At 39.2% G+C, this 22,965-nt stretch overlaps 1 protein-coding gene across 15 annotated transcripts in view; it reads left to right on the top strand.

Annotated features, from left to right (window-relative positions):
* Positions 1-22,965, top strand: part of NRXN1 (neurexin 1) — a 2,017,115-nt gene that overhangs the window by 1,400,289 nt on the left and 593,861 nt on the right. The gene's annotated exons all lie outside the window — the stretch shown is intronic.

The raw sequence follows: 22,965 nt of genomic DNA, 5'->3' as shown, positions 1-22,965 counted from the left end.
AATCCACCATGTAATGAAAATGAACAAAGGCAGATGTGAGTTGACTTTCAGCCTGTGTGACAACCATAGATTCTTCCATAGATACACTGGAGAAAAAATCGTGGACATGAAAAAGAAAGGAAGCATAATATTTACAGTATCTCAAGGTAAAAATACATTTTTAAAAAGCCTGAGAAAAGAGAACTAATCAGACACTCCATCTAAAGTCTGGTAACCTGCAATATATTACATTTTTGTTTTTTTGGAGTTTAGATACACTTTATTATTGTATGGAGCTTTTCGCCTCAGTGCTTCCCAAATCATGTTACTTCATTTTGTTACTGTTTTGCCATGAAGTTTGACAACCCATGCAACAAACAGGAGTGCAGATTTCTGACATTTTTGACATCAGGGAGACAAGAGGACAAAAGCAAGTGATCCTGCCAACTACCTAATCAGCAATTATTTTTGATGTTATAATAATAATAATCATAATAGTAATATTATGATTATTATTATTATATTATGAAAAGACTCATAGCTAAAGGGAGCTCAATTTATAAGAATGTGGGAAAAAGATAATAAAAACAATTATTATTGTTTTAGTATTATTATTATTATATTATTTTAATTAGTATATTCTATATTTTCAATACTGAAAAAAGCTTTTACATATACAAATAATTTTATATATATATATATATATATATATATATATATTACAGAAAGCTTTTACATTTTTAATTATTATTATTATTATTATTATTATTATTAATAATAATAATAATAATAATAATAATAATTGTTTTAATTTTTTTCCCCACATTTTTATAAAGTGAGCTCACTTTAGCTATGTAGGACTGCATTGGGGTATCTGTTTGGGCAAATGTTGCCCTTTTTTTTTTCTGCTTTTAACCTCCTCAACATTTCTGCCTCTTCACTGCTCAGGAGCAACCAAGACGGGTGTTTATTCACCAACCTATAACAGTTGGTCTCTATACTTTCTTCATCTGAACGGCTTGGCGTTTGCTACCCAATTTCATCTGAGATATTCTCAGACTGGTGGCTTCCTCCCCGGTGCTCAGAAAATCTCTCTTTGTGTATCCAATCACTACTGATCTTCATGTAGTTGATCCTTGGTTGATCATCGACTGGCATCAGGGGCGGACTGACCATTTGGAAACTCGGGCACTGCCCGAGGGCCCGGGGTCAGTAGGGAGGCCCATGAGATGCCCCTGGTACCTTTTTCATAGGCTTTTTTGAGTTTGGGCAAGGACACAGGGGCCCCATGATCCTGTATTGCCTGGGGGCCCCATGAGTTGTCAGTCCACCCCTGACTGGCATTGTTGCTCAGCTTTTCCACTTTCCCTGAAGACGTGGGTCACGTCCCACAAAAGGCATCAGATCTTTTGATTAATTATCCAGTTTTAGATTCAATTTTATGAAAAAGCATTTTTGGTTTCTAGTGAAATTGCCTCCCTTCTCAAATTACTCCCAATGGTCCATCATTTGGGTAGTCTATATGAATTTAGATATTTCCACTAATTACCAACATTTTTCATACCTTTCATGTCTCTGATTGTTTCACTAGTTTGATGATGATCAGTTCTTTTGATGGTATTAATAGGGTTGTAGGACTCTTGCCCGTAACGTTCTCACGTCTTTGCCCACTATTATCTCTTTAGATCTTTGTTGACTGATTATGTATGTGCCTACATTGGTGATTATCTTGCTTACCACTCTATGATTTTTGTATAATGTCATTATAAAATATACTCTTTTATCCAATATTGTTTATGAGCATGCATCTTTATACCCATAATGGTATGGTACCTTAAAAGCCCCATTATTTTCTCCTACTAGGTTTTATTTGCTTTACTTCAGCTATGAGACTTTTAGTCTATGAGGTCTATGGCCCAATATGCCAGTCAGGTTCGCAGCAGAGGTATAATTTTATTTAGTATTTCTTGTGAGGTGACATAAGGCACATGGTCAGTACAGGGTCAACTTGCCCAGAACGCTGTTGACTATGTGACTACGTGACTGATGTTTAAAGAAGCGCTATCAAGGTCAAACACATTGTTGTCTGATAGAATCTGCTATCTACTCACAGCTCAGACTTCATTTGTCGGGATACAGTAAACGGACAAAAGCTGATTTCTAATTGGCTGTGGGTAGTTTACATAATGTATTGAAGAAGATTCAGAACTGTTTCCTCTTTCCATGGCACGGTTTTCAGTTAGAAATGGACACATAAATTAGAAATGTTTTGCGATGACATATGCAATCTATTTCCTGTAGTGTTCCTTTTTTTTGTTTTTTTTTATAAAGGAGAAAAAAAGCCCACAAGGATCCCCTAGAAAAAATAACAAGATAGCACACCAAACATATAGATTGGTAAACCTATAGTAAGAGCAGGAATGCCTGACGATACCAGCTTTTATCCCCTTTAGGGCGAATTCACACTGCAATTTGATTGCCGGGTGTGCTAGGGAGCAGTCTGTGGTTTGGTTCAATGCATCACATAGCCCCTTTTTTTGTTTTGTACAAGTTTTGTTTAAAGTGTAGGAAGCAAACACTTCATTCTCTGCACTGTGCTGCGCTGCCCGACATTGCAGTGCGATTCGACCTGGTGCGCTGCGATAAAATGCAGCATTTCTGCATTTTGTTGCAGCATGCTGCAGCCCAGTGCTAGGATGGTATTGCAGTGTGAATGAGACACAAGAAAACAGTTGTTTCCTGTGTGTCCCGGTGGTGACAGACGTTTTACAATTCCATTTAATGTCTGTCACTGTATATAGTGTGAATTATCCCTTAGAGCAGTGGTCTCCAAACCGTGGCCTAGGAGCCAGATGTGGCCCTTTGCTCGCCTTTATCCGGCCCTTGAGAGATTGTTTCTTTCAATGACAGCAAAAATGGGTCTATAATTCCTGCCACTGACACCAACAATAAAGCATTATTCCCTTTATTCCTTCCACAACGGGGGGAACTATTCACCCCCATTGACACCAATGATGAGGCACTATTCCCCCTACTGATACCAATCATAGGGTGCTAATACCCCCATTGACACCAACGATGGGGCACTATTCCCCCTACTGACACCAATCATAGGGTGCTAATCCCCCCACTGACACCAACGATGGGGCACTATTCCCCCTACTGACACCAATCATAGTGTGCTATTCCCCCCACTGACACCAACGATGGGGCACTATTCCCCCTACTGACACCAATCATAGGGTGCTAATCCCCCCACTGACACCAACGATGGGGCACTATTCCCCCTACTGACACCAATCATAGGGTGCTAATCCCCCCACTGACACCAACGATGGGGCACTATTCCTCCCACTGACACCAATGATAGCGTAATAATCCCTCCACTGTCACCAAAGATGGGGCACTATCCCTTCCGCTGACACCAACAATGGGATGTCATTCCTTTCGCTTACAACAGTGGGACACTATTCCTTTTGCTTACAACAATGGGGCTCTATTCCACCCCACTGACACCAATGATGGGGCCCTATTCTCCCCACTGACACCAATGATTGGGCATTATTTCTCCCCTTAATATCAGAGAAGGGACATTGTCTTCTCCCACTGGGCACAGTCCAGCCCCCTAAGGGTTGAAGGACAGTAAACTGACCCTTTGTTTAAAAAGTCTGGAGACCCCTGCTTTAGAATCAGACATGTGCCATAGACCCATCTCATTCCTATGAGTAAGCTGTACTCAAAGAGACCCCTGAAGGCTGCCATGAGTATGACTACTTATGAGAATGAATGGGGCCATGGTGTGCATGAAGAGGGGCTGGATGGGACCTTGTTAGACAAATAAAATTGCCGGTTTGGGAAGAAAAGTAAATTTTATTCCAAGAGAATGGGGGGATCCACTAAAAGTACAGTAGTCCTTCAAAAGAAAAATGTTCTTGAATAATAGTGATTATCAAATTGTGATGAGAAAATTGGTTCATCTGAACCCAGATTTGCAGAAGTCCCAGAGAGACTTTCAGCACAGATCACCAATTCACTTCACTAGGCAAGCTCATATTGATTGAATATATAGGAAATAAAAATGTTATCTGGAAAACCCCAAATCCATAGAATTCTCATTTATACTTCCTAGATTGATACATATCTGTGAATATTATTAGCTTTTTATATAATATCTTTTTTTTTTTTTTTTTTTAGAGGATTTAATATTCACTTTCATTGTACATTGTATTTAAATGTGTTGTGTACTGTAATATACTACAAAGTAAACGACAAATGTGATCTAACATAGCAAGCTGACACTTTGGGGATTTATTTACTAAAGCTGGAGAGTGCAAAATCAGGCTCACGTCTGCATAGAAACCAATCATCTTCTAACCTGTTCAATTAAGCTTTGGCAATAAAATCTGAAAGCTGATTGGTTTCTATGCAGACGTGAGCCTGATTTTACACTCTCCAGATTTAGTAAATAAAGCCCAATTATGGAATAAAAAAAAAATAAAGCCTTTTTTTACTGTTAAATCCCCAATAATAATAATATAGACAGTTCTGGTACAGTACAAACCAATCAGAAACCACATTGGTTGACTTAAAAAAAAAAAAAATATATCATCTGACCAAATTTGAAACCTAATTGGTTGTTTGTGTTAGTTCCCTTTTCAATTATTTCCAACTGATTGCATTGCTTTACTAAAACCAATATTACTTGTATTTCTCAAAGTCGGTAAAAAACAAAAACATAATTGCTGCTTTATAGAGCGACATATGGCAGGTTTGTACAGTAAGAGGCAGATACAATTATTTTAGCTCTGTTCTGATATTTTTCTATTTATATAGCATATTATCTGCTTATCTGGGTGAGATGGATGTTTGGGCAATAATAAAATGCTCCTATACGTATTGATTCAATCAAGCAGAAGGTTGTTTAGGGACTTTGAATCTTCTCTGTGCTGTGAAGGGAACATCGAGAAGATAGAAGAGATAGAAGAGCTTCTATTTCACTGCACCTTTTTTTTTTATTGCCAAAGTCAGTGGTCTGTACTACAATGATGATGCTTTGCCCAGCAGTCAATACTTAATCTACAGGCTAGACTAATTTTCATTCAGGCACAAAAGCTTTGTATAATATGCCAGACTGTCTGTGCACTGCTGTCTTTCCTTACCATGTCCAGAAGAGCTATTTTGTGCCAACAGGGCTAGCTTGCAGCAAAGAAAGATGTGCCTCTGTTTTCTCTTAATATTCTTTTTTTTTTTTAATGAAATTAAATTGTTAGGTTTTTTCAGCTGGCATTAAAGAAGACATATTTGCAGTAAGAAAAGTATTTACTTTTTGTTATTTTTATACATACGGGGTTATATAGTAAATATATTTTTAAAAAGTACATTTTGCGGGGAAACTGTGTTTTGTTTGAACATGCAGCCATGTAAAGGAGCATTATTATTATTATTTTAAAATTTTCCTGGCATGTTACTTGATATTTAAAAGATTGTATTTCAACGAGTAGGATGTGTGTGTGAGGAACTCTCCCCACTGTCAGCATACAATAGCTCCGTGGGAGCTACTCATTGCAATACAATCATTTTAATCCAGTAAAATTCCACAGGAAAAATAATAATAATAATAACAATAATAATAATAATAGTCAGGGCTTAGGCAGGCCATAGTTGCTGCATATTTTTTCATTCAACCATTAGTGTTGATGCATTTTTTTTCCAATTCGAAAGCAAAAAAAGGATTGTATTCCCCCATCATCTATGGCCTGCCTCAGTTCTGCATTATTATTACTACTGTTATTTATTTATTATTATTATTTCCCTGGCATGTTACTGGATGCTTAAAATAATTGTATTGCAATAAGTACATTTTGTCTTTAGTAAATTACTCAAACATTCTATTCAAAATTCTAAATGAAGTAAGTATTTAAGGGCAGCCAGAGAAGGGCAATATAGAGACAGAAATGTGACTGTTGCCATTCCTAGTGCATACAAATCAGAATTACAATGTAACGTACTCATTCTTATTGGTGTACATGCTCATTTCTCATTTCAGTAAACAATGATGTTTGATTATTACTGCCATACCAATGTTGATGTAGAGCAGGGGTGTAAAACTGACGGCCCTCCAACTGTTGCGAAACTACAAGTCCCATCATACATTGGTGCTGCACTCCCGTGCTAATTAATTAATATACTGAAAAATTATGTGAATCCATAAAAACTTGCAATTGTGTAAAAAAAAAAAAAAAAATTCTATAAATAAATGAAAAAATAATATTTAAATCTTCTTCCTAAAAAAAAAAGAGCCCCTCCCCTACGCGTTACGCCACCGGTCACGTGGCTTCATCAGGGGGAAAATCTGTTGTCTTGATAAGATTTCATGAAAGGAGGACTTTTCTTTATTATATGTTTCTGGACACATGTTGATGGGATATATGATTTATGAAATTAATTATTTTTGGATATATATATTTTTTTTTTATTTATTTTTTTATTTTTAGGAAGAAGATTTAAATATTAATTTTTCATTTATTTATATAATTTTTTATTTTTTTTTCGACACAATTGCAAGTTTTTATGGATTCACATAATTTTTCAGTATATTAATTAATTAGCACGGGAGCGCAGCACCAATGTTTGATCTTACAGTAGATATTAACACTATTCATGAGTTGGTGTAAGGTGTTGGCGAACCAATTTGTGTATATATGAAAGGTGGATTGCTAGTTTGATTTATTTTAATTTTTTTGAATTTCACCATATTAGCTCACGAGTAATCATTTAAACTTGATTGAAATACAAGTCCCATCATGCCTCTACCTTTGAGAGTCACGCTTGTAACTATCAATTTTGCAATGCCTCATGGGACTTGTAGTTTGGCAACAGCTGGAGGGCCGCCAGTTTGACACCTGTGATGTAGACTGTGCAGCTTATTATTTTCAGAAAATATTGCATGCCGAAAAAAAAAAACCATAAAAAGCTTACCATAAAGTTCAAGAAAAATTCCAGGTATCCATATTTTTACATAGCTACACTAGTCCAACTTGAAACTATGTAAGTATGTATGTACGATACCTGTGGGATGCCCATGGAAGTTGGACTTCGCTGCAGAAGACACCTCTACTCCAATGATCTTCAATAACCTTCTGGTCCCGTGTCAAGTGGCTGTCCTGCTGCATTGTGAACATAGGAAGTCACTCGCTTGTTACAGATGACATTTGGGGAACACTTTGCATTTTCTCACTGAATGCAAAGTGTCCTCCCTTTGGATGAGGTGCAGAGGCAGGACAGTGTCATCACAATCTCAACCTCATTTGGGTGGCACAGTGGCTTAGTGGTTAGCACGTTTGCCTTGCAGTAAATGGGTCATGGATTCAATTCCCAACCATGGCACCTCCTGCATGGAGTTTGCATGTTCTCCCTGTGCTTGTGCGAGCTTCCTCCACATGCCCCAGTTTCCTCCCACACTCCAATGACATGCTGGAGGGTAATTGGCTCCTGTCTAAATTGTCCCTAATATGTGTATGTATGAATGTGAGTTAGGGACCTTAGATTGTACATCCCTTGAGGGTTAGGGACTGATGTGAATCTTCAATATATATGTGTAAAGTGCTGCATAAATTGACAGTGCTATATAAGTACCTAAAATAAATACATTTAGTTAGGGAACATTTTGCATTCATTGAGAAAATGGAAAGTGTTCTCTGAATGGCACCTATGCCAAGTCTGTGACATCATATGTTTAGTAAGAAGCAGGGCAACCACTTGGCACAGAACCTGGAAGCTAGTGGAGATCTCTGGAGCAGCAGTGCCCATTAAAGTAACTTCCAGGTTCTGGTGATCCAACAGGTATAGAACATACAACAGATGTATTTAAATTGGTCCAAGATGAAACTATGTAAAAAATGCCATACCTAAACTTCACATTTATAGCAATTGTAGGGTTTTTTTTCTAAATTGAACCCCCTACAAAAAAAAATGCAAATCTTTACTTACAATGTCCATACTCTAGTGCTGTCCCAGGCTTCCTTCTTTCTCCAGTGCCGGTGGTCTGAACAATACTCACTCATTCTGCCCATATTCTGTAAGCCTAGCCAGTTATTTACATGCCTTTGATGAGCATGTCATCATGCAGGTTGGCCTTAATATACTTCATGACTGCGTGCTGCTCACTTGTCATTACATGAGTGTTACTCAGTTCTGGGCAGGGGCGGACTGACAACTCATGGGACCCCCAGACAATAGGGGATCATGGGGCACCTGTGTCCTTGCCCACACTCAAACCACTCCCAAAAAAGCCTATGAAAGGTACCTAAAGCCTACTGACCCCGGGCCCTCGGGCAGTGCCCAAGTGTCCGAATGGTCAGTCCACCCCTGGTCCTAAGTGAATGCCCCCACCCCAGCAATGTTGCCGGAAGAAGAAACCTCCTGTGATGTCACTGGACTGGCTAGAAGACTTCATGAAAATACATAAGTGCTGAGATTTTTTTAATCTAAAATTAAAATACCATGGGGGTGGGGGTATCTGTTTATGTGCCTAGAGTTCTGCTTTAAATACGTCTACAAACGCTCTCAGATAGACAGGTGGACTGTAAGAATGATCAGATTTTCAGATTACAAGTTCAACCTACTTCTAGGTACTAAAGTTAAAATCTCAAACTTGTGAAAAACATTTTCCAGGCTGAACCATTATTATTCTCTGCAGGATCATTTTCATCCAGTCGGGTTCAATGAACTCCTCACCTGAGCCTGGTTAAGTTACCAACAGCTGACCACCACAGGAAACAACTGTTCATTTTATCTACATATATGAATTACAGACCAAGCCATGTTGTATTATTCAATGGTTAGTCTGGTTTATTTAAATCGCAGATCTCTCTACAAGTAACCTTTCTTGCGGCTCTCTGCCCTCTTCCAATCATAAATAATTCATGTCAAGTAAAGGGTCAGCTGTAGATAGAAATGTTATATATACATACAGATTTATAGTACATTTCTGTAGATGCAGATTTATACAGTAGTTTACAGATGTATACTTTATTTATAGAGTTCAGCAACAAGCTTTCCTCGAATGCGTGGCTTATTTTTAACTCTTCTGTGTAAAATACCTAGAACAATGTAAACGTTGACTTCAAATAGCTATAAAAGTCTTTTCCATGGTAAAGGAAAACCTTTAGATATCCGATTTTGCTGATTTTGCAAACTTCTTTTTTAACACCTTAAATGGGGTTTTCTGGTAAGGAGGGATTAATGGCCCAGCCTGATCTTCTCATCCTTGGGCAGGAAACAAGGATATCAGCAGGCACCTTAAAGATGATTCTTTATTAAGTGTTCTTGCATGGCGACCACTTCCTGTTATCTCACATATAGATTCTTATTATTATAGCCAAATTTACCACCCTAACTCCTCCCACAGTTTTTACCCTACATAGACAAGTAATATACCGAAACGTGCGGATTGTTCCCGATTGGTGTGCTATTACTTTGTGGAACGTTTTGCCAAATGGTTCACAAAATATCACAGTTTTTGTGGTGAAATTTTCCCATAGGAATGAATGGAGCAACTTCAGTGGGAGCTGACAAAGCTAGAGTGTGAAAGGAAAAATCAGGACATGATTTCTAAACTGCCATCACTCCCTCATTTTCAAGCCCACCTACACAAATCTTATATCAAAACGTTCAGCTATCCCTGCTGCCACTAAAAATGCTCACGGCTTAGCCATAGTCCTGATAGTTTTCACAATATGACCCCTTGTTTGCAACTCACGCTGCCCATTGACATTCATTGAAACTTCACTCACAGCCACCTGAAATTTGAAGGGGCATTTTTAAACTGCGACTGTGCCTTCATTTTTAATATTTCAGAGACATACTATGCATCAAAATGTAGGTCTGGGTCTTGTGATTCTCACACTATAAAGCTCTTTGCTGTAGGATTTATACTTTTAAAACTACAACCGTTTTGAAGATGGAAACCGCCAGTGAAGTGAGCAAGTTGGAGCAGTTTGTTTATAAAAATTCCTCTCAGCTTGCACTAGAGTGAGTTGCCATAGCAACCCAGCTGTGTCAGCAGAGTGACCAAGGCTACTCCGCCCACTCCAATTGTAGACTACTGCTGCAGGCAAGAACACTTCACACAATTTCCCCAGAAATTGTACATTTTCTAGTTATAAAGCGTTCTCGCATGGCGACCACTTCCTGTTATCTCACATATATATTCTTATTATTATAGCCAAATTTACCACCCTAACTTCTCCCACAATTTTTACATTACATAGACAGTAATATACCGAAACGTGCGGAATGTTCCCGATTGGTGTGCTATTACTTTGTGGAACGTTTCGCTGAATGGTTCACGAAATATCACCGTTTTTGTGGTGAAATTGGTCCCATAGGAATGAATGTAGACTACTGGTGGAGGCAAGAACACTTCACACAATTTCCCCAGAAATTGTAGCTTTTCTAGTTTGCTGGTGTTCTTCCTTATCAGCAGACATCTTAAAATAGATGGTAGTCTCTTTAGCACAATGGTATCAAGCAAACCTCTTCCCATGGGCTTCAACGTAAATGGCTGCCGGATGTGACCATTGATGTTTTGTGGAAAATCCCATAAAGAAGATGCCTGATGCATTGTTGTTTCATCACAGTTACATGATAGTTTATGTTTTTTGGGTTTTTTTTTGAGAGATCACTCAAACACTTGTAGGTAAGATCAAACTTAGTTATACAGTTTGGCTGAAAAAAGACAAATGTCCATCCAGTTCAATCATTAAAAAAAAAAGTTATAATCCTATACCCACAGTTGATCCGGAGGAAGGCAAAAAAACCTAGCAAAGCATGATCCAATTTGCTCCTGCAGGGGAGAAAATTCCTTCCTGATCTCCCAAGAGGCAATCGGATATTCCAAGGATCAACTTTACCTATAAATGTTAGTATCCAGTTATATTCTGTGTATCTAAGAAAGAATCCAGGACTTTTTTAAAGCAATCCACTGAGCTGGCCAGAACCAACTCTTGAGGGAGTCTATTCCACATTTTCACAGCTCTCACTGTGAAGAAACCTTTCCGTATTTGGAGATTACATTTCTTTTCCTCCAGACATAAAGAGTGCCCCCTTGTCCTCTGTGATGACCTCAGGGTGAATAACTACACCGAGTTCACTATATGAACCACTGATATATAACATTCAATTAAGAAATGACAGATATAGATAAAAATGTAACATTAGGAAAGATACCTAGCTTTGGATACTTTTTGCTAAGGAGTCCTGCCTGCTTCTATTGCGGCTTGGCAAGATGATCAGAGATGGATGCATGCTTTTCGCAGTTCTGTTGAGAGACTAACTATTCCACGTTTTGGCTGTAGTTTATATATAGGAATAATTGGTAGCATCTGACTAATTGTAGTCCTCTGGAACACATTACCTTTTAAGGAAGATAGCACAATTTCCTGAAGGGGCTAGGGCTTGGTGATTAGGTCAGTTTGTAATGACATTCCTATAGTATGAAGTCATCTAAGGTGACCAGGCTTACAATGCATTTTTAGATATTAGTGAGCCAATAATCATAAAGAAACAAGAAATGTTCCCATTAATTGTGAAAGAAAGTAGATATGTTTTATATAAAGTGACCATGGCTGAATAGGTGTGGGTAAATCAGTACAGGTAAAACAAAGCCATCTTTCATTAAACCGGTACTTAACCCACCAATGTTTTTTTCTCCTTTTACCTGTATTTCTGGGTTCTCTTAAAAACACATACTCATCTGCGCAATAAATCCAATGTTGACCCTGTGACATGTGACAGTGTTGGTCCATGCTGCCATCTTGGTCCTCTTCAAATGACTTTCTCTACCTGGTGCAGACAGCCAGCTATCAATGATGCATTGGGCCCGTCATCCAGCCTGCCCCGCCAGCTGCTCTGTGTTCACAATTCAAAGTATCCTTGTAGAGGTGATTTAAGTATCCAAGGAGGCTGCAGGACCAGGGACACTGATCCAAGTTAAAGTGACAGTGGGGGTGGGGCCAACAAATACCCACAATTCTGCTTGGGGAAAGGGTTGTTAAAATAGAACCAATTTCCTTTTGGGAGTTATTTTCTACTTTAACATCATGATAACCAAAAATGAAAACTTAAAGCTCCTCAGTCTCCTCTTGCAAATTTGCTCATTTTATTCTGTGATTTTTTGTTTTTGTAAAACAATAAAATTATTTGTTATTGGCACAAAGTATGGTATGTACAAGCTACATATATATATATATATATATATATATATATATATATATATATATATATATACATATATATATATATATATTTTTTTTTTTTTAATGTTGGCTATTTTTATAATGCAACATTATAAAAATAACGAGTTAAATGAACAAATACGAAAAAAACAAAAAAAAACAAATGAGAACAAGAATTAGCAAAGACAGAAAAAAATTGCTAAGGGAAGAAGGGTAGGAAGGAGTTAATAAGAACTTTTTTTGGTTCATTAAGGGTTACCAAAGCTAGGAGCAACTTCAGTTTAAAAAAACAAAAAATATATATATTTTTTTTACCATAGCAAGTTTGATTGAACTAGCATTATATGCAGGTCAAAGGACATGTATTTAGGGGGTACACACAGTAAGCACTAACTGATTTTACAGTGCATTCATGAATGAATCCTGAACCACTGTTTGTGGGATTCATTCACAGCCTGTAACCTAAACTAAATACAATAACAACGCATCAACCTAGTCCCATGCACAAGAAGAATGTGAGTTACTTTTTGTACATTATGTATATTGCTGAGCATTGTGGTTATTCTTGGAGTCTAAAATAGAGAAGAATAAAAAGACAATTCTCTATGCATCTTCAATATTATAACCAGCGTTCTGCTAGCTGATAAGGAGGATTGCCATGCTTTCAGAGGAAGGTAAAGCCATTGCCTCTAGTAGCCTAGCAATAACTGAGCTAACTAGGCAGAGAATGTAGGCAGCGTGACTGGGAATGACCTATATAATAAGTAGGTGAGCTCTCACACGAGCCAGGTGAACGCTAACAACCTATAATGAGCAGTCGCCCACAACAGTCATCATAGCCAGGCACAGATCCATTGGATAGGAACCTTGTAGGACATGTACTGTGAGTGGAATCATGGACACAAGTTTAATTTTCACATTACAGTTGACTTTCTTCTGCTGTAAACATCATCACTTGAAGAAGTTGCTTTTTAATTAATATTTTAGGGTTTATTTTGCAAAAGGTTTGGCCCACTGCAGCAAACTTTAGATTACTTTGGCCTATTTTGGCCAACTTGGCAGAACGGTGGCTTAGTGGTTGGTGCTTCTGTGTTACAGCCTTAGGGTTCTCAGCTTGAATACTGATCAGAATGCTATCTGCATGGAGTTTGCATGTTCTTCCTGTGCTTGCAATGGTTCCCTCCCTTCCTTCAAAGACATGCTAGCATGTTAATTGGCTCAACTGAGTGTGCCCAAGAGGGTTGCCTCAGCTTATATACACATTGAGTCCTCAGGGAGAAAAGTACTATTTATTTATTTCTAATTACAAGTCAATTTACTCAGCACTTTACATATATATTGTACATTCACACCAGTCCCTGCTATAGAAATACAAAATAAATAAACAAATAAATAAAACTGAGTGTGAAAATTTGCTACAGCCATCACGATACTCTAATAGAGTGCTGGCTACCAGTTGTCTTGGGGCATCAAATTCAGTGACACCATAGGTGTGCACATAGGGTGTGCCAGATGTCCCTTGGCACACCCTAATCACCCCATGTGCAGGGCTTTTTTTCAGCGGGAACATGGAGGAACACAGTTCCCGCGCCTCCAGCAATGCGTGTATGCAATGGCAAGGGGTGCTGGGGTGTGCTGAAAGGTCTATTGATGCTGGCTACTGGGGCATCTATCGTTCCTGGAGGGGATCTATATTTGAGTGTGGTCTATTGTTGATGGGTGAGGTCTATTGTTGCTGGTGGGGAATCTATTGTTTTGGGGGGGTCTTATGTTGCTGGGGGTTCAATTATTGCTCAGAGGGATCTACTGTTGAGGGAGAGGTCTATTGATGATGGTTGCTGGGAGATCTGTTGTTGTTGCTGGGGGTATACAATTTATGTGGTGGTATCTTGTTGTGGGGGGTCCATAGTTGTGGGGAGAGGGTTGTAGAGGGGATCTACTGTTGCTGTAGTGGTCTATTGTAGGGGATATATTGCTGCTGTTGGATCTATTGTTCCTGGGTAAAGGGGATCTATTTGACTACTTTTCCTATTATCATTAAGAAATTCCATACAGATTACTTACCACCACAAAATGATTCTTGGTTCTGTATTCTCTAAGAAGGGTGCTACTGGGAGGTGGGTAGGGGGTGGAACCAAGGGATGGTGCTCAGAGGTGGGTAGGGGGCAGAGAAAAGGGGTGCTTTAGAAGGGGGGAGTTCCTTCATCTGTTCTCTGAGAAAAAAAGCCCTGCCCATGTGCATTACTATTATTGTTCTGTGTGGGAAATGGGAAAGATCTTGTACTGAGCGGCTCTGAATATAAGTGAAATGTGGAAGCACTTCTCTTTCACTCTGAATCTGCCAGTAGAGAGATAATGTGCCCTCAGGGAGATTAGAAAGATATGCATGTGTGTTTGAGCTTTGGGATGCACACCCTAATCCAATAGGCGGTGCACACTTATGAGCAACACATATTAATAATCCAAACTTTTATCAGTAAGAGAACAATATTTTTTTAACTAGAGTATATTACGAATGAAACTAATATTTGGTGAGTTGACAGCAATCACCAGGGCAAGTAGTAAACAGCAATCTCCCCAGTAAGAACACAGAAAAAAAATGACTGGGGTTCTAACCTTTCCACACTCTATTTAAAACCCAACTCCGAGAAACTTTACAAATTGCATCCCCAAGGGTTATTTTCTCGTTTAGGTCAAGGGGACACAGAAAACAAGATTTACCCAGTCTTCTGGGCTGCTAGACTGGTCCCCATAGCGTCTTCTCTCCCATGCTCCAGCTGTATAAGGTCCTGACATCACCAATACTAATGCAGGGTACACCACCTGTGAGGGAAGTGGAGGATCAGAGAAGTAAAAGCACTTCTCCTCTCCCCTAGACAAGGGCAATTAATTTGCAGTAACCCCACTACAAGGGATGACTTTAAAGTTTCCTGAATGCAGGGTTCATTGCCCAACATTGGACATGGTGACGCCAAGGGACAGTCTACCAACAAAACGTGAGGGTACACCACCTGTGAGGGAAGTGGAGGATCAGAGAAGTAAAAGCACTTCTTTCCTCTAGACAAGGGCAATTAATTTGCAGTAACTCCACTACAAGGGATAACTTTAAAGGTTTCCGAATGCAGGGTTCATTGCCCAACATTGGACATAGTGACAACAAGGGACAGTCTACCAACGAAGCCTGAGGGGGCACCACCTGTGAGGAAAGTGGAGGATCAGATAAGTAAAAACACTTCTCCTTTCCCCTAGACAAGGGCAATTAATTTGCAGTAACTCCACTACAAGGGCTAACTTTAAAGTTTCCGGAGTGCAGGGTTCATTGCCCAACATTGGACATGGTGACGCTGAGGGACAGTCTACCAATGAAGCCTGAGGGGGCACCACCTGTGAGGGAAGTGGAGGATCAGATAAGTAAAAGCACTTCTCCTTTCCCCTAGACAAGGGCAATTAATTTGCAGTAACTCCACTACAAGGGATAACTTTAAAGGTTTCCGAATGCAGGGTTCATTGCCCAACATTGGACATAGTGACAACAAGGGACAGTCTACCAACGAAGCCTGAGGGGGCACCACCTGTGAGGAAAGTGGAGGATCAGATAAGTAAAAACACTTCTCCTTTCCCCTAGACAAGGGCAATTAATTTGCAGTAACTCCACTACAAGGGCTAACTTTAAAGTTTCCGGAATGCAGGGTTCATTGCCCAACATTGGACATGGTGATGCTGAGGGACAGTCTACCATTGAAGCCTGAGGGGGCACCACCTGTGAGGGAAGTGGAGGATCAGATAAGTAAAAGCACTTTTCCTCTCCCCTGGACAAGGGAAATTAATCTGCAGTAGCCCCATTATAAGGGATACCTTGAACGTTTCCAGAAATTGGGTTTTAAAACTATAAAAATTGCTATAGTTACTTAGCTAACTAAATTAAAAAAATTTTGTATTTCATGACTCAATATTTTCTTATCCCGGAGTTCGGCTTTTACAGATAGCCAAATATAAAAACAAGCACAGAAGCCATCCTTAAGCCTGGGTTCTGTGGCGCGGCATATCGCATGTGATTCGCAGAAGAACCGCACCGCATTCATGTGCAAATCACATGTGAATTCTGTGCGGTGCGATTTGAGCCATGCATTTTGTATGGCTCAAATCGCACCGCATCCACACCAAAGCGGTGCAGGACCCTTTTTTGGTCCACACTAGAATCGGATTGCATGGATATTCACACCTATGAGATACGATTCTGCACATAACACCACGTTTTGCAAACCGATTTCGTGGTGTTAACATACACCCTTGGAGCGGTTCGCATAAAGGGGGTGAGATAATGATGCGGTGCGGAATTCGCACAGAAACCGCTGTGAATTCCGCACCGCATCAGTATGAACCGGGGCTGATTCTACCCGGCCCATTTGAATTTCTATTTTTTGGTAATCCGTTTGAAAAGAAATAAAAAAAAAACTGCTCTGGGAATTTTACTGTAAAACTTAAAAAATAATCTTTGTTTGCACTGGAGAGAAATTAACCCCTTCACAGCTAAAGGGCAGCAGCAAGGTTGTCCTGATGAAAAGGTATATGTTTAAGCCAAGGGAACAAAGCTCTTGTTGTGAAATCGCTGAAATTGCCTACCACCTGGTGTTTCTCCTTGTGAACTCTCCCCTCTCTATATTCAGTTTATACAGACCAGAGATGTGGATTGTTGGTGGTGCTGCAATTTGCTTTCTTTTTTTTCTTTTTTTTTATACATTACCATTTTCTTTCATATATTGATGTTGCTATGTTAAAAAAAAGTGCCTGGAATGTTAAAAGCAATACTGTCTTTGTGTGAAGCACAATTATAGTAGGTAGGCATACAGAGTTATTACTACAAGCTGGTTTTTTTTTTTCTTTTTTTTAAAAAAGTATCTTTCTTATGTTTACAGTAAGAATACATGCTTAAAACACCAAGAAAACAGTCTTTATCGCAAAATTGACTTTGTATAACGATAACAGTAAATGCTACTTTGAAGGATAAGAAGAGGCATGTGAAGTATAAACCTATAATCAAAAATAATTGTTGCATGCAGCAGCAATCTTCTTGAATCAGTTATTGTGTGACTATGTTTGAGAATTCCATAAATTATCTATTATTCCCCAAAAATCCCCAATTCTCTTGAAGTATCTATCTGGGCAAAAACAAATCATACACCTTTGTAATACATGTACATTTTCTCAAGTACAGGCAAATACCTAGGGGTCGATATACTAAAGGCAAGTAGACTGTGTACTCTGCAAGTGCAGTTGTTCCAGAGCTTAGTAAATGAGAAGAAGCCCTGCCATCGTCCAATAATATGCAAGCAAAATACAGGTTTTTTTTTCTTGCACGTGATTGGATATTCCTAAAGTAAAGCTTTGTCACGGAACCGAACCCAGACCCGCACTTGGGTATTTCCCTGTCCAAGCACAGATTCCCGGACACCACCCTGACCATACAGGAAATAAGACAGGACCAGACTCTTCTTAAGACAGGAAGTCAACTGATTTATTTTAACACAAACACAAGATATATACATTCAAGGGAACAACCCACCTCCCTGCTTATGGACACAGGGCATGGCAAACACCCCCCACCAAGCCAATACACAAACACATACAACCCATAATAGTTTTCTCCCAAGCAAGACACACAATAGAACAATGGGACAACCACATGGCATTAAACAATGAACAACCCCCACACCCCACCAAACCAAGACACATAATATTAGGACAGATCACCCTGCACCCCTAACAGGAACAGGGTGCCTACACATAACAGGAACATGAGGAGCTGATGCAGGGGTCCCCCCACCTCCAAAAGTCACTTCCGTCACAAGCTTCATCTCCCGTACTAAGCTCTGGAGCAACTACACTTGCAAAGTATACGGTCTATGTCTTTAATAAATCAACCCCCTACTGATTCTTCTAGAAATCCTCCTAACTTTTGGCTATTGGCTGACATCTCTACCACTCTTTCCCAAGCAAAGTTATTAGCTTTGCCTGAGTTCATCACTGTTACGCTAATGAGATCTTCCTACCTATGGGCATGGAGGATGTATCCAACTTTCTCAAAAATACTACAGGGAAACTTAGATCTACTTGGTTCTCTTGAAACTATTTTCAGATTACTCCTTAATTTCGAACCCTTTAAGGCCAGTCTGCTAGGAACCAAACATATACCCCTGAGCTGTGTACTGAATGGGATGGGATGTTGGTTGTGGCTGGGGTGTGTCAGGCAATTGGGCTCCCACCCTGCCCCAGGTGATTATAAGGAGTCTAAACCTTCCCATTCAGAAACAGTATCCAAAGGACATGGAGCTTTCCTACCTTCCTTATCCTCTAAACCCCCTTCACATTTTTTTAAATGCAATGGTATTCGGTTAACCTGAATATTATTATATGTGTGTACATCTCAGTAGGTATGTTAGAAAAGAAAAGAAAAAAAGAGGAAAAGAAAAGTAAAGAAAAGAAAACATGCACACACACATGTCCTACTTGGGATTCAAACCAAAAATACCAGGGGTGCAAGGCAGGGGTGCTAGGAAGGAAGGAAGGAAGGAAGGGAGGGTGGGTGGTTTTAGAAACAAACAAGAAACAATGTAACAAGAGTGAAGGATATTTCAGCAGGAGGCAATTTAGGTCGGACATTTTAGTATAAAATTATGCTGTCAGGAATTACGGATGCAGAACCTCAAGTCATCCATTTATTCTGGATATTACTTATTATTAACTTAACGACTTACACTTTATTGTTGACATCCTTTGAAGAGCATAAACTGCCCCCATGCTGTTATAGCATCACGCATATGGAAACAGCTTGCTGCATACAAAATCTCCTGTGGGGAAAAACTATGCACGATAGAGACCTCTAACAATTCTGTTTGTCACTTGTCTTCATTAAAAAGACAAAAAAAACCCCCAAATTTAGCCGAGCAGTTTTGAAATGCTATGTACTACAGAAGACTGTAAACAAGAAATTTTTGGATCATTATTAAGTTTTTTTTTTTCTTTTTATGAATGTACGGCTGGTTTGATGATTTCACCTGTATTGTAAAATGAGTGGAACATTACTGATATATACCGTATTTAACAGTGTTTTTTTTACTTTTGGAAATAAAAACAGACAACAACAGTGACATGCTGTAATTTAGTTATCAATACTTGATTGTAATGTCAACTTAAATCTATCTATCTATCTATCTATCTATCTATCTATCTATCTATCTATCTATCTATCTATCTATCTATCTACCTGTCTACCTGTCTACCTGTCTACCTGTCTACCTGTCTACCTGTCTACCTGTCTATCTGTCTATCTGTCTATCTGTCTATCTGTCTACCTGTCTATCTGTCTATCTATCTATCTGTCTATCTATCTATCTATCTATATTTTTTTTTTCAGCGATGGCATTTAACCTTGTGCCATGTTCATTGAAATTTTCAGTTCTCCGGACCCCAGATACCCCTTCAACTCATTTTCCAGTGCTCCAGGCTTTAATATGAGCAGCTGAACCTGTCATAGGCTCTTTTTAAAAGTGCAGACTATGCCCGTCCATTCCGTTCTGCTCCGTTCATATAAGAAGTACTATAATTTCTTGCAATAAAAAGCACTCTATGAATGGAGGAAAGGGAGATTAATAAAGATCCACCTCTTTCATTTGGCATGCCTAACAGGTCCATCCACTCCAGTTAACTCTTGCATCATTGGAAGATCAGAGCTGTGAAGTATGAAGGGGAGGGCTGAAAATTTCAATGAACATGGCAGCCACCAGCACAAGGGATACTTTTCATTCATTGTAAGGACCGTACCTGGCACTGATTTAAAAAAAATTCTATTTCATTAAACATAAGCTTTAAAGGACAACTTTAGCGAGCGTCAATAAATGCAGCAGAGTAGATGAATGCCCTGTTTATATTGCACGCAAATCCATATTTTCTTAGCACCCTTTAGCTGTGTTTTTTTAAAACATGGAGGGTTATCTCTTGACTTTCCTCTTCTTTCTGCCAGATTCTTAAATTCTCATTGCAAAGTCTCCAAGAACCCAAGTTTGTAGATGGATGTACAGGTGCAGAATTGGGATGTATTCCAACACTAGGCCTTCCTAGCTACTGTTCTGGCTTTAAAGTATTATTCCACCTTTGTGACAAATTTATTGCAGCAATGTAGGGCAGGGAAAACATTTAATTAATTCCTTATTTATTTTATAAGATCAGTGCAAGAAACTATTGGCTCAAACGTTGTTCTTGCTCAAGGGCACTTTGGTGACTATAGTGCTCAGGTGGGTAGCAGTTGGGTAAACTGAGTCTTGGAGTACCATAGAGACACTTCCAACAGGCAGTGTGCCATGAAACCTCAACTGTAAAATCATAGCCCAAAGGGCACTAGGTGGAGTGTGATTGTGCATTTCTCTTACTTTCCCAACTTTTTCCAAGTTCCTTTGCTATCTTAAAGCAATACTAAACCACTTGAGAACTACCCCCAACCGCTCTTCCATTCCGCCATTTTAAAAAAATGTGTGTGCACTGCTGGTCTCTTCAAGGCATTCAGCAGCTAAAAGAGACCTTTGGTGCAACCACATAAACATGGCAAAATTCCCCACATGAAACCTCAACAGTAAACTCATAGATTACAGGGTACTAGGCAGAGTGTGATTATGTATTTCTCTTCCTGATCAAAGCACACGAGGTGGAGTGTGATTATGTATTTCTCTTCCTGATCAAAGAGCACTAGGTGGAGTGTGATTATGTATTTCTTTTCCTTTCCCAACTTTTCTTAAAGTGAGACTAGACCACTCGGGAAATACCTCCCCCACCCCTCTTCCATGCCACCATTTTAAAAAAATAATGTGTGCCCCGCTGGTCTCTTCCAGGCATTCAAGAGCTAAAAGAGAACATCTGAGTATCCACACACATATGGCAGAATTCCCCACATGAAACCTCAACTGTAAAGTCGTAGATTAAAGAGCACTATATGGAGTGTGATTATGTACTTCTCTTCCTGATCAAAGAGCACTAGATGGAGTGTGATTATGTATTTCTCTTCCTTTGCCAACTTCTTCCAAGTTCCCTTGTTATCCTAAAGTGGGACTAAACCACTCTAAAACTACCTCCCCTCACCCCTTTTCTGCTCCAACATTAAATAAAAAAATAAATGTGTGTTCTTACATGTGCCGCTGGTCTTGTCCAGGCATTCTGGAGCTAAAAGAGACCATCCATGCACTTATAGCAGAATTCCGCACATGCACACAAATTCCACCAGGTTCAGCTGGATAGGCAATATAGGGCTTGGTGGCATTTGTGCACATGTGTAAATCCACTGCACATACACAGATGCACCCAAAGAAACCCACTGCCTCCTGGGATAGCCATGACCAGGAGGCAGTGGGATCGGCCTTGGCCAAAAACCTGGAAGAGCTGCCTTTCAGCACAAGAATGCAGTGATAGGTTAAAATTAGAAAGTATTTCATTTCCATTTATATAAGAGGGAAGGGAGATGGAACCAAAAGGAAAATGTTGTATGAGTTTAGTTCCGCTATAATGTTACATTTCCTTTAAATCAGTTTCAGTGCACTATTTTAAGCAGTACATGAAAATTTGATCAATATACTAGGTAAAGTCAGATGCATTAAGATTGATATACCATGACACTTCATAACTGAAATCTTCTACGAGTGCCTAGGCAAATCATAAGACGCTAAAAGCATGAATCACACATAATAAGCAAAACAACACATTGCATCTAGGGCAATAATTTCCTGCATTAAAGAAAAGTATAGAAGCATTCTACAAGTGAAAATATTTTTTTTCCATTTGATGGAGAACAAAACAGACTATTTGTGGTTTGACATTCTCCACTGAATCTATAGCATGATTGAAGTGTGTTCCATATACTGCCTAATGCATCGTAGAATTCACTTTCCAGTGCATAATCCTATGAATGTTTGAACCCGAAGCTATTATCAGATCATCTGCTGCTGTCAACAATGACAAGTATATAGCAATTTAGCAATAAACAGATGTCTGTCTTCCATGGATCTATTATTTTTCTTTGGAATCCATCCCACTTCAACATGGCAAATAGCCCGAAAAAAAGACTAACTAGACGCAAGTTAATGTGAAAAAAGAATCAAAGATGAAGATACTGTAATGAGATTACATTATTTCTGTTTAAATATTAATTGCACAGTATTGTCCTGGGTGTAGTTTCTACGTTTCGAAATACAAACATGTATTTTATTACCAACTATGCAGAAAAGGCATTTTTGGTGTGTTGAGTAATATGGATGGCTGTGGGAATTGCCAGGTGGTGATGTGAGGATACAAGTCAAGCAATACTAAATCTTTAAACAAAATGTATAAATATACAGAGTATATATTTACAGGCCTGGTCAACAAAGAGGCAGGAAAGGCACCTACCATGGAATCGGTGCTGGTGGGGTCAAAGCTGGGGCAGTAAACTCTTCTGCCTCCACATTGCCTTGTGTTCTGCAGGACTAAGCTCATCCTTCTTGAGCTACATCCAAATAAAACACTTTGTATAATCTGTGGTTCCAATTTTAACCTTCTCTGCCCCACGCCCTTTGAGAAACTTAGAATTACTGGTGCAGAGGTCTCGTCTCTAACCTATATCAAGTCCGTATGACCCTAAACACCAAGCCTACTTTGAAACACAACTACATGGATGATTGGAAACACATTCTAGAAAGGGAACTGACAATGCAGGAATGGAACTTGTATG

The sequence above is a fragment of the Staurois parvus genome, unplaced genomic scaffold (genome assembly GCF_062004578.1).
Source record: "Staurois parvus isolate SC_StPar_1 unplaced genomic scaffold, SC_StPar_1.0 ptg000169l, whole genome shotgun sequence".
Lineage (NCBI taxonomy): Eukaryota > Metazoa > Chordata > Amphibia > Anura > Ranidae > Staurois > Staurois parvus.
Note: the sequence above shows the minus strand (reverse complement) of the source record. Positions and strands in the feature narration are given on the sequence as shown.